Source organism: Marmota marmota, unplaced genomic scaffold (assembly GCF_001458135.2).
Source record: "Marmota marmota marmota unplaced genomic scaffold, marMar, whole genome shotgun sequence".
NCBI lineage: Eukaryota > Metazoa > Chordata > Mammalia > Rodentia > Sciuridae > Marmota > Marmota marmota.
The window spans coordinates 22933919-22952915 of record NW_026000068.1 but is presented as its reverse complement, the minus strand read 5'-3'; the positions used below and the strand labels follow the sequence as shown (position 1 = coordinate 22952915).

At 34.2% G+C, this 18997-nt stretch overlaps 1 protein-coding gene across 1 annotated transcript in view; it reads left to right on the top strand.

Annotated features, from left to right (window-relative positions):
• The window catches only part of Slc44a5 (solute carrier family 44 member 5), a 335047-nt gene that overhangs the window by 42884 nt on the left and 273166 nt on the right, over positions 1-18997 (top strand). The gene's annotated exons all lie outside the window — the stretch shown is intronic.

Here is an 18997-nt window from a genome sequence, read left to right as displayed (position 1 = left end):
GGCTGAATAGAACTTGTTTGTGTACATGTACCACATTTTCCCTATCTCTTCATCAGTCAATGAACACTTAGTCTGATTCCATAACTTTGCTACTGCAAATTGTGCTGTGATAAACATGGTTATGCATGCATTACTGAAGTGCGCTGACTTTCATTCTTTTAGATCAATACCAAGGTATGGTATAGCTGTATCATATGATAGTTGTATTTTTAGTTTTTTGAGGAAACTCCATACTGATTTCCATAGTGGCTGTAGTAATTTACAATCCCATCAACAGGGTAAAAATGTTCCTTTTCCTCCACATCCTCATCACCATCTGTTGTTATTTGTGTTCTTGAAGATTGCCATTCTGAATGAGATGGAATCTCAGAATAGTTTTAATTTGTGTTTGGGATTGGGATTCTATAAGGTATATTAAGCCTTCCTGTATTAGTCAACTTTTCTTCACTGTGACCAAAATACCTGACATAAATGACTAAAAGGAGAAAGGATTTATTTTGACTCATGATTTCGGAGGTTTCAGTCTATTGTCTCTGACTCCTTTGCTTTGTCACAGAAGTGTGGTAGAATACCATGGTGGAAGCGTATGGTGGAAGATAGCTCCTTAGTTCATGACAGCGGGGCAGCAGAGAGAAAGAGAGGAAGGGACTGGATAGTTCCCAAAGGTATGACCTCAAGGCCTGCTCCCTTCAACTAGGTCCCACCTCCTACAGTTTCCACCACCTCCCCATAGACCATTGAGTCACAACGGAGGACTAATCCTTTGATGAGGTTAGTGCCTTCATGATACAATCACTTACCCCAAACCTCACCTCTGAATGCTATTGCATTGGGGACCAAGCCTTCAAAACACAAATCTTTGGGAGACACTTCATATCAAATCACAACACTTCCCCTCCCAGCTGATATCCTTTCTGGGTCTTCCTTCTTCCTTATATATTCTGAGCTGGTTTTCTTGGGCTTACCAGTTACTAATTGTCTGTCTGCATTCTGTCTTCCAAAAATCTGTCAAAAATTCATGACACTAATGACTTCCTGCCCATTCTTTTTGTGTTGTTATGTATAGTAGATGCTGTTGATACCCTTTCCCCCCAGAACCCATTCCCTCTTTCAAATGTGAGCATCTCCAACTTTTAGCCTTATGGTTTCTTGTCTGGCATAGGATTTTGGTCTACCTGCTCATAGGGAAGGTTGGTGGAGCCAGAGAATGTCATATTCTACCAGCCCTTAACCAATATTAATAGGAATTGGTGGGTAAATGCCCCAGCTGCTTTGTCCTTCTGTTGGGATAACTCTGAGGAACGTGTTCTACACTGGGTCCCAAGCTATATAAGGGGATTAGGCTCCAGGTAACCGATGGTATCTTACTTGATAATGAACGCTTTATTGAAAGTTCTCCATTTCATATCTCATTTTTCTTCTTCCTATTAGTATTTCCCATGATTAATTCTTATATACTTGGATTGTATTCAAGACCCCTTAACTCAGGATCTGCTTCTGGGACACCTAATTGGAGATATCATGAGTTAGATTTTTCTTTATTTTAATTTTAATAAAATTTCAGGTGGAAGAATAGATAAATTGAACATTTTATTATTCTTAATTTGAATCTTATTAGCTCATATTATATTGGGTATTTCCTATGGGTCAAATATTATTTCTGGGGGGACAGAATAATGAATTAGACATGATTTCTACCTGCAAGGATCTGTGTTCTACTAGGCAGATAATCTACACAGTAGAATGTTTTAAGTGTTGTTAAAGCAGACTGAGCTATATGTGTCATAGGACATAGTAAGTTTGAGAAGTTATTTGCAGATGGGTGACTTCAGCAAGAGAAGGAGTATTTGAGATGGGGAAAGGAGAAATAGATTTGGAAACAGAATGATGGGGCTGAGCATTCATAGAAGAGAAAACAGAATGAGCCCAATCCTTCAAGTGGCATGTAAAATGGTTGACTCTAGAGAAGCCTTCCATCCCTAAAGAAGGAGAACAAAATCATGTATAACAAGTATAAGAGCATATAAAAGCCCAGACATATGCACAGAATTAATTAAAATTGTAGGAAGATGTTTGTATGAATATTGATGGAGATGGGTAATAAATGATTCATATAATTAGGAGTTTGTATTTTATGTGGGAAGCAAATAGGAGCCATTAGGTTCCTCTGTAAATGGAAATTAAAAACATCATTAAAGGGAGAATGTTGTGGTTTAAGATGTTTCATTCTTGTGAGGAACAGACTGAATGGCATTGAGGAAAAGACTATTGCAGGCAGGTGGTGATTTTTTCAGTCTGCATCCTGTGACATACTATGGGGTTAGGGATGTATGAAGAATAGGAAAGCAAGAAAAAAGTTAGAGGAAGAGGCCATCCTTTCTTTGAGAGGTCTTGAGAATCTCTCAAAGTATAAAAAACACTAGAAAGAATAAAAAAGAAAAGGGCTTCTATTTGGGCCAGTGAGAACTGAGCAGGTTACCAAGATAACTTATTGGCAAGAATTCCAATAAGAAATGCTTATTTATCCTGTTACTATTTCTAATCATTCATGTCATCCAGAAAAGATGGTGAGAAATTGTGCAAACTTAATGATATTATTTATTTATTTATTTATTCATCTATCTATCTATATATTTATTTATTAGTACCAGCTCCCTAAGATGTTTTCAATTGGAATGATTTATAAAAATAGAATGTGATAAATTTTTTATTGGTAATACAGTCTTGAGATTGAGTGATTCTTAGAGCCCTTGAACTTTACATTGATATTTTTAACAACTGATTTGCTGATGTAGTCACAACAGTTATTTTTCTGATTTCCATGAAGGTTTCTTGTATAAAAAGAAAGTACAAAACAGAATCTGTTCCTTTCCTGCAATGCTAATTTCTTAGGTACCAATCCATAAATTAGTGTTATTAGTGGGTAAGACACCCTATGACTAGCTACGTGTATTTAACTATATGCTGAGAAGACTGCTCATTACTTCAGCCATAGATGTGTGCTAGCTACACATTAATAAGTTATAAGCTATTATTTCAGAGAAATTGCTGTACCAATAATAAGTAGTCTATGTTCTATTTTTCTTCTCCCTTGGATATCTGTAGAAAATAAAATTAACTCAGAAAACAACAATCTTAGAGAAGTGGGAAAGCTTAAATGGTCCCATTATCAGCCTTTGCCTCCCCATCACAACCTCATTAATAGTATTTCAAATTATTTTAGCATATTAGTTGTTCTTTCAGACCTCAAATCTTAAGCACTTGTTTCATTTCACACATCCTGTCAAGGTCACCTCCTACTATCTTTCTGTCAGCAGCTAGTACAAGCGTATCACATACTTCTCACTACCTACATTTTACCTATTCAAAATCTACCTGGAGGTTATTTTTCTTCTTTTTTTCATTCTTTTTTTCTTTCTTTGGGGGGGTGTCATCCCCAAAAAAGAAGCAGGCTACTCTATAGGAATTCTGCTCTCTTAGAATTTTAGAGGTAGTGATTACTCAAAAGCCATTGGATACTCTAATCTTGCCTTTTTTTTTTCTTCCAAATTTACTTATTCTTTTAACAAATATGTCATTGTTTATATCTACATGTATACAATTATGTTTTGCTGCTTGGTTACTGTTCAGACATTTCTGTTTAGCAAATTATGCAGGAAGTTCTAATTCCAGGTACTTCTTCTTGGGGGGCTTCTGGGGTTTTCATATATGTGGTGAAGCTCTACTTCAGAAGATAGCCCCTTTTTCCTGTTCCAGTTTTAAACTTTGGAAAAAATGCACAAAATTATCATTGCGGAAACGAGGGATACTTAAATACCTGCAGAAGTGGTAGTATCACTATCTGAACACATCTACTTCCAAGATAATACAATGATTAGGCTGTGGAGTCTGAAAGAGACCATGTAGATCTGAGTACCCCACTATCCAGTTCACACTCTCATTCAGTACTAGACTGTGAAAATATGAGGTAGAAAGAGAGCATATAATATCCATTAGAACTTCCTGCATAATTTTCGAGATAGAAATATCTGACAGTAGCCAAGCAGAAAAACCTAATTGTGTACATGCAGATGTGAACAATGACATATTTGTTAAAAGAATAAGTAAGTTTGGAAGAAGAAAGGTGAGATTAGAGTATCCAGGGCCTTTTGAGTAATCGCTACTTCCAAAAACCTGAGAAAGCAGAATTCCTATTTTTTCTAAGCTGAAAGGTGGGCTCTGGAGTCAGGTGATGATCCACTTATATTTATGTAACCTTGGGCCTGTTAATTAATCTCTTTTTGCCTTAACCTTTTCAATAGTCAAAGAGAAATATTAACAATGCCTATGCTATAGAATTGAGGGGTTTGGAATATTTTAACCATAAAATAATTGTAAATGGTTATTACTTATTACTTTTGAAGCATGTGAAGATCATGTCTTTTTTTTTTTTTTTTTTGGTATTGGGAATGAAGCCAGGGGCACTCAACCATTGAGTCACATTCCCAGCCCTCTTTTGTGTTTTATATAGAGACAGAGTCTCACTGAGTTGCTTAGCGCCTCGCCGTTGCTGAGGCTGGCTTTGAACTCGCAATTCTGCTGCTTCAGCCTGCCGAGCCGCTGGGATTACAGGTGTGTGCCATCTACTTGAAGATCATTTCTTTAAGTTTGTGCTGAAATCTTTTTCTGTCAATAATCCAAGAAATGCATTATCAGCCCAGCTTTTTGAATGAAGGCTTTTTCTTTTCCTCTGTGCTCTGCATTGTAACAAACCAGTTTGGCAAATTATTCAAATGCATATACATGTTTGAGAGATTTTAAAGCTATAGCTATATTTACACAAGGATTTAAATAGAGATGATAAAGATATTTGCCTTTTAGCAAGTGTGATTTATTCGATTTACTATTATGCTGGCATTGGAGCTTGGGCCAGTACTATTTTGCATGATTGCTTAAAATAACTGTAAGAAAAATAAAGCATATTCTGCTTTAACTGCAGCTGGAATTGACCTTTTGTTCACAGATTCAGTCTTAAGACTTTTGAAAAATAAAAGCATTTTTATTAGCATTGATTATTTAGTTCTGACAAAATGATTTCTGAATCTCATAGAACTTCTGTTGTTGCTAGCAGATTAGAGGTGACCACCTCATGTGTATTTTTATCCTAATTTAATACTTGTAGTGGATGTCTCCTATCCTTTTTATTTTATATGAGTTGTTACTCTAATCATTAGGCACTGAGTCTCCCTAACCTCTAGTTATATTCTATATAGAATACTTTTCTGTTTCCTCTCAGTTCTCACAGGCCCTATACAATGATTTCAGAACTGCCTCATTATTGCATAATGTTCCTGGTTCATTGTCAGAAACAGATAATCTGAAGTGGGGGATATGCTATTTAAAGAAAGTGATGTTTTTCTTCTTTTTTACATTTGAATAATGCATCAGTGTAAAAAATAGCACCTTCTATATTAATAAGTTTTGGATGCCAAATTAAATTTCAAAAGTTTATGACTCAAGCGCTACTTTACTACCTATAAAACTCTATCTATACTCAGAAGGGAAAGGTTTTCATATTTATTTAGTTGCTTTCCACTGTCAGGCATTTTGCATAAATTGTGCTGTTTAGTTCTCATAATAGCTCCTGGAGGTAGGAATTACTCTCATTTTATAGAGGAGGAAGCATAGTCAAAGAGATAAAATGATCTGCAAAACTGGTAAGTGAAAAGCTGGGCTGGGACTTGAACCTAGATCTAATACCAAAGACTGTCCACCCTCTTTACTCTCCTGCCTGGAGTGAAGGATAAAGAAATAGATGTAGTGAAAATTGAAATGGTTATGGCCATCTGGCAGGAGAATTCTGCCAAGTTCTAATACGAAAAGTGATCTGCCTTGTCATGGCAAACATTAACATCAAATAAAAATCTGATACAGATACAATTTCTTAGTTTCCCTACACGATGGCACCGTACTGGCCATAATTAGTGCTCTCATTTTAATTTGTACATTAATGACAATTTTGTGAGGCAAGGTGAAGTTTCCTGTTTAGCAAGAGCTTGATTGTTCTCTCTAGACTTCCCTTAATCTCCTGCTGAGATTATGTTAAACATTTGGAAGATGCACTGATCAATGTTTTGCATCCTTTCAATATTGTGAACATTTAATTTTTTTGGTTATAATTTAATCTGAGACTATTCAGGTGGAAATAGATGGAAAGATTCCCTCACTGGTTATGGTCTGACAAATGATGCTGATGGGTAGGCAATCTCATCAATGTTTAACCTTTAAAAGAGACTTTAGATCAACGTCTATGAATGGGCAAAAACTTACAGATAATTAAAAATAATTTATTCTCTCATTCTGAAGATAAGCTATTCTAGGCCACTTGCAGAGACTGAAATTCCTTTTGGAGGTCTTATGAGAGGAAGGTAATTCATTTTCAAAATCCTCACAGTTGAATCAACAAGCTTTTGATAGTGCCTGTTGATGCTTGAAAATCAAATTTGCTCTTCCTTCACCCCAGTGGATCACCTCAGCATAGAGTTAGAATGCTTAATTTGAAACTAGTTTTCCCAAAAGGAGAATACTTCCAGTTTTCTGTAAACTGACTTTTTATGTTTAATGTTAGTAGATCGCACTGTTTTTTTGTGTTGTTCCTGAATAAGGAGAGTGCATTTGAAAATGATGGGTATGTCTCCACTTGTAACTAGGAGCCAGTGTGTATTTGTAGTGTTCCAATTATTAGGCATGAGTATCTTCCATGGCAAGAGTCTTCATCGTATATGTTTGTAGAGTCATGTTTGTAGAGTTTGTAGAGTCTTTTATTTCTTTCTTTTTGTGTGCTTAAGGGTACAGATTTTAATTCTCAGCTTTACAATTCATATTTTTGCCTTGTCTTCTTGATTACCAATATCAATCTTTCCCAAACATTTTTAAAGACAGTTTTTAAAATTTGGTTTAAAACAGAAGTGGAAATCATAGCTTTTTGTGTGATTTGCAGACACCTATATTAAAACTGAAATAGCTAAATGCCTCATTATATAATGAGATCCAACAATTATGTTATTTGCAGTTATATGGTTTTGGCAGATGAGTTATTTTGAATATAACCACTTCTCTTACGTTTGATATCGGGACCATAGCTCTGACTTGTTTTCTAGAGGAGATTTTGGATAAGTAGGACAAATAAAATACTTCTTTTACAGAATGGTTCCTGACAAGGTTGCTTCTTGTTTAGGTGTGTCACATTCACTGTTTTCCTTCCCTTCCTTCCTTCTTTGTTCCAGGGACTGAACCAAGGGCCTCAGGCATGCTAAGCACACACTCTACCACTAAGCTATACCCCCAGACCCATTTTCTCATTTTAAAGATACTCATGTACACTTATCTTCTCATATCTTTGATACTTTTATTCAGTGCTAATGAGTTGATAAGGCAATAGGTCTTGAACTGTTAATCTCAGCATTAGCTAGCTTAGTTTTACATTTCTCACAATACATCCTGACACTTTACTGTATTACATTCCCATATCTTTTATTTTCCTGCCAAAGGAAGAATTCTTTTATCTTCATATTTTATGCAATTTCTTGGATAAATGATATTAAGATAGGTGCAGTCAAAAATTCCATAGAATTTAGTGATATCTATTCAAAGTAACAAAAAAAGAGAGAAGTTTTCACAATTAAAAGAAGCCTAAGCAAAATCATTTGAAATACAGAATAAAAAAGAAATGTAGTACAAGTATGTTTATAAAAATTCCAGTGTTTTCCTTTGGACAGTTTTCTTGAATTGTTTCACTTCTTGAGGATTTCTATGGTTGTCTTAGAAAAAAATAGGAGCAAAAATTCATAGAACACTAAGAATATGGTGGTCCCACTGATTTGAAAGAAAGAGACTGAAAGGATACATACAGATCCTGAGTCAGGAGAAAGAAAAATTAAGGGAAAATTTCAGAAGAATTAGAAAGACAAAAATTACAACAATAATATAGAAATCACTAAAAAGCTGACATAAAAATATGCAAGAAATGATGGTATAACTTTTTAATTTATTTCTATGAACAAAATGAAATCTGAGGGTCAAAAACATTCTCCATAGAGGAGTAATGATGGAGCAGAGGAGAAAGAGAATAGGAATAATAAAAATATGTGGGGAATATTAGTATCGTTTTTATGACTATCTTCAAGGAGGCTTTTATTGAAATTTTATGAAAAGTTTCTAAAATTGTGTTTGTTATAATGAATAATATTACATTAATGTGGCTTGTGATAAATACCTGCATCTCTAAGTAAAAATTGCTCATTTCACTTATTCCAATACAAATAAATTATAACCATTGCTTCATGCTAACACAGTAATAATAAGCAATAAATTTAAAGTAACAATAGTATGACAGTAAATGATAATCTTAAATGTTGTTTAATGTCTTGAAAACACAAAATCTTATTGTGCAAACAGTAGAGATTGGGGTCTTCAAGAAATTGAAGGGATTTCATGATATAAAAGAATTAAAATTTAAAAGCATTTGATTTTTTTTTTGTTTTGAATATTGTTCAAACAGTGATTATATGATTCTTCCAATGCTTTCTAAATGTTAAATTCATCAACTGTTTATTAACCACTTACAGTATTGAAATATTGAACACCTCTAGTATTGATGTTACAGATGCTGGAGACATAGTAGTGAAAAATACTAAATCCCTTGCCCTTGCAGTACTTATTCTCCTGGGAGATGATGGGCATTAATAATTTATAGAAAAGATAAATGGAAGTACTATATGCCAGTTAGCATTAAATACTATTGAAAAAATAAAGCTGGGCAAGAGCAATTTGAATGACTGTCTTATTATAGCTTTATTGTAATAAAACATTTCTATTTTTGTCTTTCTTTAGTTCAGAAATTTACTAATAATAGGCTCTGAAAATACTGTGAAACTCCACGTATAATTACACATAGTTGATTTCTCCACTTTTTCACATATTACAAAGAGCAGATTATGATTCAGTAAATTTAGATCATGCAGAGAAAATATTTCACATAAAAGTGGTCCATGGAAATAGACACTGACATCTTGTGTGCTATCAGAGGTCACAGTTAAATAGCTAGTGAAGTGCTGAGTTAGCCCATGGCCATATGCATAGGAGTCTTGGAGAGAAGTAGTTTTAATCAGAGATAATTTTAACCCTAATAGAATTTTTATAACAAGTATAGCTAAATAATTGAGTACATAATTTATTATCAACCTAATTTATGTTTTGGTCACTGAAAACATACATCTGAAATGCAAATAAATTAGAAATCTAAGTAAGTTGTCAGCACATTTCTCAGCGTGGTTGTGATTAATAAACACTTTTTTTCAGGGACAAATCTGTTTGAGTAGAAACTGGAACTGCTTCTGTCTCTTGAGGCATTTGCTTAGTCTTGGGGTGTAGTGGGGTGGAGGAACAAATTTACCACAAACTTTGTAATGACAAGTAGAAACCAGTCAAAAATTTTTAAAAGTTCATTTTTTGAATAACTGCTTTTTTATAACCACTATACAATACTATTTGCCTATTTAAAGTGTCTAGCTAAAATTTTCTTTTAGAATATTCACAGGGTTGTGCAACCATCACCACAATTTAATTTTGGAACACTTTGTTTCTCCTAAAAGAAACCCAAACTCCTTAGCAGTCATTCTTCATCCCTTAAATCCCCCACCTCCTAAGTCTCAGATAACCACACTTATCTACTTTGTCTCTATAGATTTGCTTATTTTGGAAATTGCATTCAGAATTTTTATAGCCAAACATCATTCTATTTTGTGGAAATATACTATATTTTGTTTATCTAGTTGATAGACATTGAGTCATTTCCATATTTTGGTGCTATTATGAGTGATGTTATTATAAACATATTTGTACAGGTTTTTCTGTAGACACATATTTTCATTTCTTTTAGATATATACCTAGGAACAGAATTGCTGGATCATATGGTAATTCTACATTTGCTTTTTTGAGCAAGTGTCAAACTGTTTTCTAAAATGGCTGTAACATTTTACATTCCCATCAGTAATGTATGAGGGTTCCAATTTCTCCATATCCTCACCAGTAGTCATTATTGCCTTTTTAATTATAGCCATCCCAGTGGATACAAAATGGTATTTCATTGTGGCTTTGATTTGCAGTTCTCTAATGACTGATGATTAACATCATTTAATGTGCTATTTGCCATGTGTGTATCTTTGGAGAAATGTCTCTTCAAATCTTATTCCCATGTTTTATTGGGCTATCTTTTTATTGTGAAGTTATAAACTTATTTATATGTTCTGGTTAAAAGTTCTTTCTTAGATATATGAGTTGAGGGTGTAGTTCAGTGGTATAATGCTTGCTGCCCAGGGTTTGATATCCAGCACCACTAGAAACAACAACAATTATAAATGTGTGTATGTGTGTGTGTGTGTGTGTGCATGTTTGTGATTTTGATGATGTTTGACAATTTTGATATTCTGTGGGTTGTAGAGATTGTATTATTTGCAGCACAAAATTTTAAAATTTGGACAAAGTCCAATTTATATTTTTTTTCCATTGGTGCCTGTGTTTTCACTATCATTTACTGTATGCTTGCTAAGAACCTAAGCACCTATCTTGATTAAGAGTATGCACTCATTTTTTTTCCTGGTTTCATGTTTGTAAGTTTTTGTTTTTGTTTTTGTTTTTTTTTTTTAGGAGATTCCAGGCTTCTTGTGAACAATGTCTCTATGCCTGAAAAAATGGCAGATGGTTAATTAATAGTGTCAATTACTTCCCTTGATATTTTGGGCAATCTTGTTTGAATCTCTTTCAATGATAGTATATGTTTTATTTAATAATAATAATAAAAGTCATTTTAACTTAGTTGAATCTATGGCAAAATGTATGACCAATATCTCTCTGTATTTTCCTACTCTTTTTATTTTTATTTTTTTTTATTTCCTACTCTTTGCATGAGTTTGATTTCACATGAATGTGTTTTTTCTCAGTCCCAATATTGAGGTTTCGGGGCCTACAACAAAACATCACAAAATTGCCGATAATAATAAAAGTGAATTATAGAAGTTTCACATTCTATAGTTCCATATGAAAGTTCGAGAATTTTCTGAATATAATCTTTTAGTGTTTTCTTTTTTAAAAATAGTGATAACATGGGGCTGGTGTTGCAGCTCAGTGGCAGAGCACATACCTCGCACATGTGAGGCATTGGTTTCGATCTTCAGCACCACATAAAAAAATAAACAAACAATAAAGATATTGTGTCTATGTATAACCAAAAAATATTTTTTAAAAATCATGGGTAACAGCTATAAGTAGGGCAGTGTAGAGTTTTTCCTTTTCTCTCTGTGGACTGGGAGATCAACACTGTGCCCTTGCCATACTTGTAGGTATCAGAAGGCAGCAAACTGTGCCTGCATGGCCACTTCTATCAGTTCTATCCAAATGATATTTGTGCTGGTTTCTAGGCAGCAGGTTGAAATCTCCAACAGAAAATAACTGATGTAGCTTAAAAACCAACACACTTGATCTTTGGCAATGTTTTGTCCCAGTAAGTAATTTGAAAATTTGTGTTATATTTTATTAAGTGATAAAAATTCAGATAATATGTTTCTCAAATCTCTCTGGGGAAAACTCTACATTGCTCTTGTTATTACTTGATCATCTTGCTCAACTATCTCACTGTTATTTCTAATGAAGAAATAAAAATGAAAAATGTGAAGGGAAGAGAAAGAGAAATCAGAACTTAAAGGTAATTTGTTGTGTCAGTCACATAGATTTACTATAATTTATCAAATTGTCAATCATAAGGTTGTAATTTTTTTTGAGGACAATGCTCAGTAAATGGCTCAGTAAATACTTAGTTAATGGCTATTGATTTATTTGTGTTTTGGCAAATATATAATGAAGCTTTAATAATTCAAACTGAAAAAAATGGATTTTTTTTTTTTTTTGTACGAGGGATTGAACACTCAGGGTCACTTAACCACTGAACCACATCCCCAGTCCTATTTTGTATTTTATTTAGAGACAGGGTCTCTCTGAGTTGCTTAGTGCCTTGCTGTTGCTGGGGCTGGCTTTGAACTTGTGATCCTCCTGCCTCAGCCTCCTGAGCTGCTGGGATTAGGGGCATGCACCACTGTGCCTTGCTTGAAAAAATGAATTCTTAATGTTTGACTCACTGACCCTAAAATTGTATATTAATAGTCAAAAGTTAGAATTAGCACTCAGATAATAATTTATTCTTGATAAATTTTTTTATACTTGCTAAGGTCTTGGGCAGATAAAAATCATGCATACTGATCAGACTGCTGGATATATATATATATATATATATATATATATATATATATACAGTGTAAATGTGTAATGGGCTTGATCTCATAGCTTGAAGAAAGAATGCTTTAGAAATATTTAAATATTTAGTATTTAAATATGAACCATATTCTTTTTCTTTTTTGTTTAAAAAAATTTTTAAGTTTATGTTCTGTCTACCTTGCCTCCTCTTGACACCCAGGCGACACTTGTAGAACATGAAAATTGCCCTAACAGAACTCAAGAAAACACTCTAGATGTGAGATGTTCAGAAACTGGTGCCATACTATAGAGTCACACAAGAGGCACAATTGTTAGATAAAAATGGTGTGAAGTTAAGCCGCTGGTCGCCATTCCCACCCCTCTTGTATTCACTTCTTTTTTTCATTTTTCCAGTTGCATTTGCTCTCCCAAAAGATAAGAAACTAACATGTTACTGAAAGATTAACCACATGCTCCTTGTGGTGTTCACACTATGTCAAATCCATTTGCTCTCAGAGTGAAGTTTCTTCCTCTTGCTTGGCATATTTATATGCGTTTTGAGAAAATTTATGGATGACTTTGTTCACATAGCATCATAGTTAATAGCACAGATATGGGTAATAAATCTAGACCAAATCCTGAATCTACCTCTTAGTAGCTGTGATAGAGATTACTGGTTTGCTTCTCTGGCCTCTATCCACAATCCCCTTCTCTCTAGCGCACTTTCATTTAGGGGTAGCCATATGACACAGTCCTGGTGAATGACAGATAAGCAAAATCCTGCTGGGTGGGAAAACTTGGAGATTTTTCCTACCTGGAGACCTGGGATGCCCAAAGATTCAGCAGCATTATATAACTATGAGGCAGCATGCAAAGCAGAAAGAGAAAGCACCTTTCTGTCCTGGTTCATGTTGCCTAGCATCTAAAACAGACTCCGATTGCCTTCTTTTTACCACCTTTTAAAATTTTATTTATTTTGAAGTTTAATATATATTATTTGTTTAAGCCACTGCAGTTGGGTATTCTGTTACTTAGAGTTGAACATATTTCTAACTGTCCTCAGTTTTCTCACCTGCAGCTTGGGAATATTTCTACCACCAAATTCATAGGGTTGGCATGAGGATGAAATGAAAAGATGCAAATGAGAGGCTTTCCAAAGGGGCTACTCAGAGTAAATACTCTGTAAGGGTCAGCCAAAATCTTTACTCCAACTGGAGTATTATCTTCATTATATTTAGTGGCAGCAATTTAGGTTTAATACAGATCATTACATTCTGATATCAGAGAAAAAATAGTTTTGATGAGGTATATTTGCCTAAGCTGTACACTTTTAAAATTAACGGTTTGATAAGTTTTGACATATTTATTACCTGTGAAAGCAGTATAGTGCACAGAAGTAGAGTAAAATAGGACCTCATTAATTGTGCCTGGTGGGAGAGGTGTCAGAAAAAGCTTTAGACCATCTTTATAATTAAGATAATAAGTGGATCCATCATTCCCAAAGACTTCATCCTACTTTGTAATCCCTCCCTCCCACATCTCCCTATGCCCTCTCCTTCCATACCAACACTGATGCGCTTTGAGTCACTGTAAGTTAGTTTTAATTGTATAGAGTTTTATATAAATGGTATTATACAATGTATACTCATTTTAGGGTGATGGGGCTGATTTTTTTTTTTACTTTTGTTTAAAATAACTCCTGTGACTTTTTTTCATGATTATTTTGAGATTCATCCATGTTATTGCAGTCAATAATTTGCTTCTTTGTATTGTATTCTACCATGTGGTCATACAAAAATTTGTTTTTCACCTGTTGATGGGGAATTTTTAACATTTTAATACATTAAGCATCTCTCACAACACTGTTCATAACTCTATTGGAACAGTTCTCATGGTAAACTATATTGCTTTTATATATCCCCTATTTAGACTATGTGATTGCCCTTTAGCATTGGGGAATTATGTCTCATTTATCCACTATGCCAGACCCTAGCATAGTGGCATGGCTTCAAAGTGACACTCTATGCAAACTGTTGTGTAAGGTGAGGCCCAAACATTCTTTTTCTCTGGTACTGTTTCAACACCACCACTTGAAACTTGAGACACATGTTTTTTTTTTTTTTTTTTTTTTTCTAACCAGTTTTGTTTAGGTATAATATATATCATAAAACTCACACAGTTCGAGTGTACAGGTTAAAGACTTTGAGAAGTATATAGAACATTTTCATCTACCCAAGAAATTCACTTTTGTATCTTTGAAAGCAGTATTTGCACTACTCCTTTGTCCTAGGCAAATTCTGATCTGATTTCAAATGGTAATGTTTGAGGAGACAGAGGTGCATACCTTGATTGGAACATTACACAATGTATACACATATCAAAATATAACATGATAAGTCATAAATATGTATGATTTTTTTTGCTACTAGATATTAAAACCAAGGATGCTTAACTACTGAGCTACACTCTCTGCCCTTTTTATTTTTTATTTTGAGACAAGGTCTCATAAAATTGCTTGGGGCCTTGCTAAGTTGCTGAGGATCCTTCTAACTCAGCCTTTCCAGCTGCTGAGATTACAGGAGTGCACCACTGCCCCTGGAAATGTGCATAATTTTTATGTATCAATTAAAAAATAATTAGAATTAGTAGTTCTCAGGATGACCCAGAACAGGTCCTGAAGAAAAAGTAAATGGTTTTATTTAAACGTTTCTGTAAAGAAATTTAGTATGTACTATTTTATGTCTACATTTTTTTACTTGGCATAGTATTTTACTTGGCATATATGTTTCATTGATTGTACTTTCAAATGAGGTGTTTTAATCTACTTATATTTAGTACAATTATTGACATTTTGGGGGCTAAGTATACTATCTTGCTATTTGTTTTAATTCTGTCGTTTCTATTTTTTTTCCATTGCTTTTTTTCTGCCTTATTTTAGGCTGATTGAATTTTGTGCATGTGTTCTGTCTCAATTTTTGTATTGACTTCTTAGCTACACATTTTATTTTTTTAATTGATTTCTCTAGGGCTTACAATATGTATCATCAACACAGCAGAATCTATAGGGGCAATATTCTACCTTTTTGTATTTCCTACTTTCTTTACATATATCTCATCCCTTGCTTTACAAATATAGTAATATTAATCATTATTCTTCTATATATACCTTCCCCTAAATTCACTTGTTTTGCTTAAAACCACTCAAATAACTTCCATTTTTTCCTAGTATTCAACTTAGACTTTTAACCTGTCTTATCAAATCCATGTTTTTGATTTTGTTCACATCCCTAAACCTCATCTTCTGCTACATCAACACCAGGAATATTGATTTTCTTTTGATTCTTCAAATGCATCTTTTTACTTAAATTTTCTGTTTCATATATGCATACATATGCACACAAATCCATATACTTATTTATCAGGATATATATGTTTATCTCCTTCTGTCTGGAATACCCATGCCCTTTGGTCATCTGATACTTATATTAATTTTCAGAATTTTTCTGAGGAGTTGTTTACATGTGAAACCTTTCCTGATCCCTTTCTCTCTAGGCAGAGCCAATCATTCTCTACTTAGTTTTACTTCTGTGCCTCAGATATGCTCATATCAAATGCAGCTGTGTACCACTTCAGATTTTCTTGGCCTCACCTCTTATTCCAGCTGTGACTCCAGTGACCATTTCTGTGAAGGTGCTGTCCAGTTTCATGCAGGCATGATGTGACTGTGCTTTGCCTCAGGCCTCTGCAGTTTACCACGGGCATTTTATTGACTCACTCCACACCTTAAGGATTACTTACTGAGGGAGAAGGAGCTTGGGATGTCTGGGGGATTGTACTCAACATTCATGTATGTACAAACCAGAAGTGTGTGGGGCTTCACGCCCTGGAGGACCATCCTTGACCAATGGGGGGAAGTAATAATGGATAAATGATCCCTGCTTTCTTTCTCTGAGAGATTATAGGGCTGTCCTATAATACTGAACATCCAGCCACTTGTAAGTGTGGTCATTCAACTCAATAATAAACCATTTTTGGATTGTCTTTCATTTCTTGTTTTGTCCCTGCTACCTTTCCCTGTTACTCCCTAAATTACACCCTTTGTCTTATGTTTTGTATCTAGAGAACCTAGCAAAGACAGTACTTCTATTGTTAACAGTATGAGCTTGTATTGTAATTAAATGTTTTCAGCTTTTCCTAGACTAGTGATTTTTCCAATATCTTGAAGCAGTAATATATTAAATCTCCAAATATAAAGCAGGTAAAAATAAAATCATTCCGATTGAAATGGGTGTGGGACAGAGACTTTGAAAAAGCAATTAAAAAACAATTATTGCAATATGAACTTCATGAGACTTAGAAAATATGTCTTATTAATCTTTGATTTCTTAGAATCTGGTCTAGTGGCTGGCTCTCAGTAGGTAGACAATAATAGTTGTTACACTGAACTAATTGAGCTGAAGGAAACTAACACCCAGAAAACATAAATAATTTTATTAAGGTTGCAGAGATTATGGATAAAATAGGAAACAAAATAAATTAGAAATATGGTCTACTTTTTCCTCTGGAAATACATGTGAGGTTTATTAGAGAAGACAATATAACTTCTGTAAGCCCACGTTTTTCCATTCTTGACTTGGTATGTTAGTTTTCATGGTTAGTTTTCTGGTTTCTGGCATATGCCAGCAAAGAGAGATTGAAAAGAAAATCTTTCAAAACACCTTACATTCTTTAAGCTGCTATTACCAAAGGTGAAAGGAATGGGAAAGTTATCATTTATAATTATTTTGTAGACACAAATATGAAATGGGTGAGGTAGAAAGCTAGAGATAATTTCTAGAAAACAAATATACAACTATGAAATCAAAGCACTTGTAAACGGAAGCTTCTCTTAGCTACCAAGATTATAATCAATATTGAGGAATGTCATCATTTCTTAAAAGCAAAGGAATCTCAAGATGGACAGATTTGTTGAATTACTTATTGTGAGCAAAGTTTTCTGAGAAGTCAGAGTGGAGAAAAAAGCCTAAATCCAACCCAACTCAACCAAACAAACAAACAAGCAAAAACCAAGTCAGGAAATTTGTGCTTTGAAAAAATTTAACAAGGTATATTTTTTGTTTATGAATAAAATATTTTCTACATCAATTGATGGATGCATTCACTTATCATAATGGTGCTGAGTTTGTATGAAGATAGCCTACCTAAAAGTTTGTTCTCAACCTCTAGTCAATGAATTTTTTTGTCGTATTTCCTTAAACTAGAATTTTCTTTGTTTGGATTCAGACAGTTTGATGGAATTTTATTATAATGATTGTAATTTTACTTGACTCAGTCCTTGGTTACTCAGGTCATCTGACCTCAAGAGAAGTTGATTCTACATCTTAGATGGTAGTGCATGCAGAAATCTAAGGCTCATGCAGAAAACTCGTGCACAGGAAGCAGCAGTTCTTGATTACCACAGTAGTTAATTCATTTTACTTATTTGTATGTGCTTGCCTAGAATAAAATATACACTATTCCCCCCTTATTTGCAGGAGATACTTTCCAAGACTCCCAATGGATGCCTAAACTGCAGACAGTATCCAACTCCATATGTATTGTTTTTTTCCTATACATATGATAAAGTTTAACTTTAAAATTAGGCACAATAAGAGATTAGCAACAATAACTAGTAATAAAATAAAATGAGCTGGGCCTGGTGGTACGCACCTGTAATCCCAGGTATCAGGAGGGTAAGGGAGAAGGATTGCAAGTTTGAGGCCAGCCTAGACAATTAGTGAGATCCTTTCTTAAAATGTTATGAAAAGGGCTAGGGATGGAGCTCAGTAGTAAATTGCCCCTGGGTTCCATCCCCAGTACTGCAGAAAAAAAAATGATTATGATGATATGCTGTTATAAAATTTATTTTAAACTTTTGAATTTATTTCTGGAATTTTCTATTTTATTCTGTTTTTGGAACCCAGTTGGTTACAGGTAACTGAAAATGTGCAAAGCAAAGTCACACATAAGAGGGACTACAGCATCAAAGAAAGAGAGAGATTAGCCTGTTTTCCATTCCCCTAATCCCCTCACCTCACTTAAATCAGAACTTTAAACTTTGTATAGAAAGCTAGTGACTGATTTCCACTTTATTTATTGTAAAATTTGGGCCTATTTATAAGATTTGTAAGCAAAATATAGTCTTAAAATATATACCTCCAATCATTCCACATAAATGTCAGTGGCATCTACTTGGTGCTAATTGCTGAGGATTTAATAGTGAATACCAGTCAGGGATATCAAAGTTTGAAGGAACACTGAGAGACATTGTAGTGTGAGGTAGAGGGCAGAAGTCAGTACTTGCTATGAGACTTGGGATGTCCAGAAAAGCTAAGGGACTTGCCTGAGACCACAAAGCTGGTGAGTAAATAATTTCTCAGGATATGTAAAGCTCTTCTCAGATGTTATTTTTATTTGCACTAATACTTTCCATAAGCGTTACTGCAGGATAAACCATAAAGACAGTTAATTGCAAAAGGTAGTTGCATATATGAGAAAAAACACTACAAAGGAAACACTTCAGAGGAAGGATTAGGGATAAATTGTGATGGAGTGTAAAGAAAATTTAGGATCATTTCAATTAGTCTGCAAAATTTTCAAACTTGGATGTTTTCCCCCTGTTGCGTGGCATGTGGTTTAAAAAGATTAACCTAGTATTAATTGAGAGTCTAG